This window comes from Halyomorpha halys, unplaced genomic scaffold (genome assembly GCF_000696795.3).
Source record: "Halyomorpha halys isolate HHAL.00 unplaced genomic scaffold, Hhal_1.1 Scaffold355.1, whole genome shotgun sequence".
NCBI lineage: Eukaryota > Metazoa > Arthropoda > Insecta > Hemiptera > Pentatomidae > Halyomorpha > Halyomorpha halys.
Window position 1 is genome coordinate 518,129 of NW_027110523.1, and position 5,261 is coordinate 523,389.

The following is a 5,261-nucleotide window of genomic DNA, read 5'->3' on the forward strand; positions in this document are numbered from 1 at the left end:
AAAATTATGATGGTCCGAGTGTGGTCTAAAATAGTGTAATAACTCAAATAGTATAAAAACTACTAGGAGCCAACATTTCACCCCACTTTGCAGTGCATCTTCAGGGCTAAAAAAAAAAAAAAAGAGAGAAAAGACTGAAAATATGTTAACAATGTAACTGAATAAGCAGATATGAAATAAAAAGTAAACTAAGGTGAGGCTTAAAAAATGATTGAAAAATAATATAAAAATGAACAAAGTAAATTTAAAAAAAAAATTAGAAGTACAGCGATAGGTATAAATAAAAAAGAAATACAGTAAAGTATTAAGCATTAACAAATAAGAAAATAGGTATAAAAGTGACATAGTAAACACTGAAAGACTAAAAATTTAGAAAATAAGATTCAAATAAAAAAAGTTGTTAGTTCTTTGTATCTTTTTTTTTTAAGCCCTGATGAAACCCTGTAATGTGGGGCAAAACGTTGGTATTTAATAAATAGTTTTTATATAATTTAAGTCTCTTTTCGACTGCACCCTTTCTTTTATTAAAGTTATTATTATACGTTTAACTCTTTATGCAAGCCATAATTGCTTACATGATGGTATTTACCATACCATTGTTTTATTTATATGAATCGCAATTTTTAAGTACTTAATACCACTTAATATGAGTATTTAAATATGTCTCAGTCTAGCTTAGTTTTATAAATAGAAGGTAAAAATAATACTTGTAAATTTAGTACACAAAATAATAGATTCATTTGTTTAAACATTAGCAATGATGACAAAATAGAATTGATAACATACCATAGTATCAAATTAATGAAATAATATCTAATACTTGGAATTAGAATAAAATCAAACGATTATTTTGTGAATTATGTTATGGCATGCAATTCAAGACAAATTAAAAAAAAAATGTATAAATATTATTAATAGGAGATAAAGTGAAACTAAATTGTATGTAATAATAGTCTATTGTAATTTATAAATATATATCTGTGTATTATTATCATTGTATAAAATTAAATGATAAGTTAATTGGTACTTTTAATTATAAATTCCTGAGTATTCAGATTTAAAGACTTATTAAAATTGTTTTTAGCTTTATAAGATTTATTAAAAAAAAAAAAAAGTAAATCCTCATGGAACCCTTCCATCTTCCTTTTGGAGAAACACTTATTATAAGCAGAAAAAAATTGACTACTAATTATATAACATAAATCATATGTCACCTCTATATAAAAAATAATATGGTATTGTAAACAGTCTAAAGTTTCACTACAGACAAAGAGGTGTGAAGGGTCCCAGTGCATTGTTCTGTTTATTTTTATATACCATTGGGCAAGTTACCATTAGGTAAGAAAAAAGTAGAAATTGAACCAGTATGTCAAAAACAAACCCTAAATTAGAATAACAGGTTCACGGTTTAATACTAAGTTATATAGTCATTGCCTAATAGTTATACCCATTGCTTTTTTGTCACTAGAAAAGAAATTGTAAAGTCTGATAATATGACTGTTTATAACATCTTGTGAGGTTTTATTAAAACAGTATGCAAGGTTAGTCTATGGATCATTTCAACAAACATTAAGAACTATCCTTAGGTCCTGAATTTACTTCCTTGTTTAAAATTTGTGTAAAATTAGTTATGTTTCATCACTAGTTGGTTGATACTCACTTTGAAGTATGGTCTCGTTTTCTTTTATTTTATTATTAATTTGGCACTACAGCTCGATGTCGAGTCCTGGCCTTCTTCTATTTTATGAACCATTACGTAATAAAAGTTATACTTGTCATGTTCATTAATTTTTTTTTATTTTAGAAATTATACAAACTATCACATGAAAAGCTTCTATAACATGAAATTTCTTTAATGTATAATCATTAAAAATGAATAGATACATAATCTTTTTCATTAATCGAAATAAGCCCCTTGATTTTTAATATAATTTTCCAATCGACAAGTTTTTACTTTCCTACACATTAATTATGAAGTAAGAGGAAGTATCATGATCATAGAAAATTTTAATCCAAATTTTCAAAAGAAATTTATGCAAGTTTTAAGGTCTTTTGAGTCCATATATCCAACGCTTGCTAAATTGTTTATTTGTATATGGTCTGCTTAGCTCAAAGACAAAAATGTAATACAAAACTGAAATTACATATTTAAGTTGAGGTGGTATGTTATAGCAACTTATTCGCTAAAATTAAACTTATGCTAGTGCTACTTTTTCGTTATCGATTATGCACTCAGCCTCTATTTTCTTTGAAACTGCTGCAATGATTTTGATCAAACTAATATCAATACTTAAATGGTCTTTAAGAACAGCTAGGTCTTATCCACATTGAAATAGTGCAATTGGCCTTAAATGCTGAATTTTCAAAATAGCTTCCTCTAAAATATCTTTAAATTATTAATTAAAATAATTATAATTTCTCATTATTAGTGATGGTTATATAATATGAAAGAATTTTATAATTATTGGTATTTGGTAGGGAACTAGTCCGGTAAGTGGGCCTAGTGATTCTTTTGCCAACCCCTGGTTGCTACCAGAGTTGCCACCAAGTACTAACCAAGGTGAGAGTGTAAAGATTCATTTCTTGGGGCTGCCTAGTAATAATATTAATAAATATTAACTGCCCCTGGTGAGAATTGAATATTCTAGAACGGGCACTCTGTGACCTACGCCCCTACCCACACAGCCGTCACATCCCTAATTGATTATTAACTAGTGGAGAAGAAAGAAATATTTTCCCAGGTTAAAAAACTAATTTCTGGAAATAAAAGTAGTAGTAATATGCTTTAGAAAACTTAATATCTTACAAAAAAAAAAAAGTAAAACACTTATATTTGTATATAATAATGTTTTTGTGCTTCCATGGTTGTTCTTTCAATAATCAGTTTTTTTACTTTTATCCATCTTTACATGAAAGGATTAACTTCAACTCAAAAATTTGTGATGTACACATTGCACCAGAATTTTTGTATCTAATGGATAGACCAAGTTTTTACAACTCGGCTTTTTGGAAAATTGTCTTAAGGTCTTGAAAACAGGTTACTGGTCGCTTGATAAGTCTTTATATTTACATTTTTTAAGTTATGTATAAATGTTTATATTGATGAATATAAACATATGCATTTACACATTCCATATAAATATTATATAATAAATTATAATTATCTTATCATTTGGGCTATATAATTTGTAAATTAAATATTGCGGAAATATGAGGTATTAATTTTATCATGGAAAATGAACTCCCTTAGTGTGTAAATAAAATATTACACTTGAAAATTCAAATAAATTTTGTTTCATTTTTTTAAATTGTTGAGGAAGTTTCTATTATTGAGGTACATATATATATATATGTATAGAGAGAGTTCTAAATCATTTTATCTAGCTATTTATTGATGTTTTTCTTCTCCCCTTAGACACCTTATTATCTATGTCTTAAGTGATTGTTAGTCGAAGATCTTTGATTGACCATGTGTAATTAATAAAATTATGATGGTCCGAGTGTGGTCTAAAATAGTGTAATAACTCAAATAGTATAAAAACTACTAGGAGCCAACATTTCACCCCACTTTGCAGTGCATCTTCAGGGCTAAAAAAAAAAAAAAAGAGAGAAAAGACTGAAAATATGTTAACAATGTAACTGAATAAGCAGATATGAAATAAAAAGTAAACTAAGGTGAGGCTTAAAAAATGATTGAAAAATAATATAAAAATGAACAAAGTAAATTTAAAAAAAAAATTAGAAGTACAGCGATAGGTATAAATAAAAAAGAAATACAGTAAAGTATTAAGCATTAACAAATAAGAAAATAGGTATAAAAGTGACATAGTAAACACTGAAAGACTAAAAATTTAGAAAATAAGATTCAAATAAAAAAAGTTGTTAGTTCTTTGTATCTTTTTTTTAAGCCCTGATGAAACCCTGTAATGTGGGGCAAAACGTTGGTATTTAATAAATAGTTTTTATATAATTTAAGTCTCTTTTCGACTGCACCCTTTCTTTTATTAAAGTTATTATTATACGTTTAACTCTTTATGCAGAAGCCATAATTGTTTACATGATGGTATTTAGCATACCATTGTTTTATTTATATGAATCGTAATTTTTAAGTACTTAATACCACTTAATATGAGTATTTAAATATGTCTCAGTCTAGCTTAGTTTTATAAATAGAAGGTAAAAATAATACTTGTAAATTTAGTACACAAAATAATAGATTCATTTGTTTAAACATTAGCAATGATGACAAAATAGAATTGATAACATACCATAGTATCAAATTAATGAAATAATATCTAATACTTGGAATTAGAATAAAATCAAACGATTATTTTGTGAATTATGTTATGGCATGCAATTCAAGACAAATTAAAAAAAAAAAAAGTTGAGATTCTTGAATATAAATTTCCACTCTAGTAATATCAACTCGACTCATATGATAATATGTATGTTCTTGCATTAATATATTTGAGGGACTGTAGATGTGCACCACAGAAAACCGGAAGAAACAATAATTGAAATCCCTGAAAGCCACTTCTCTGACACAAACCCAATTCACTTAAAAATTTTCACCTCTTACTCAATTTGGAGTAAATTTTCACCACTCTTACTCAATTTGGAGGTGCGCAATACTTTTTTCTGTAGGCAATCTGCATGTTCAACTAATAACCTCCAAAAAATATATATATATTTTTACGTATATTAGTGCTGTATTTGCAATCGAGTAGTACATTTTTTTTTTGGAATTAACTAATTTCATGGTTACTTTTAAGTAATAATAAAAGCTCTAATGCATAAAATCTTATCCAAATAATAATAAAAGATAGAAGCAGTTTTGTTGATAATATTTCAGTATCATACACTATATTATATGTCTTGGTATATCGGACAAATGACAAATAAATAGAATAGGTGCCTTTTAAAATAGCATCTGGTTAACTCATTCAGTACAATTTGTAAGAATGGTTGTAAAATATGATTTTAGTCATAAATTTACTTGAGTCTTGGTTGGTTCAATATCTTTAATAAAAATTGTTAATCTGTGATGACTCTCATTTCATAAATAATCAAACTTTCTGAACTTTTTTTTTTTTCAATAAATGATTTTATCATACAAAATACCAGTTTGTGAATTAAAATTAAAAATAAAATAAAATAGCAATTGACTAATTATTAATTTTCAATAGCTTTTTTACCTTAGTTAATATCCATGAAGGTCTCAGGAAATCCATATTTGTATCATTGTTTGACAAATTTCACTT

The 5,261-nt window shown here is 26.4% G+C and overlaps 1 long non-coding RNA gene across 1 annotated transcript in view; it reads right to left on the reverse strand.

Annotated features, from left to right (window-relative positions):
• Positions 1-5,261, reverse strand: part of LOC106681654 (uncharacterized) — a 60,355-nt gene that overhangs the window by 54,799 nt on the left and 295 nt on the right. The gene's annotated exons all lie outside the window — the stretch shown is intronic.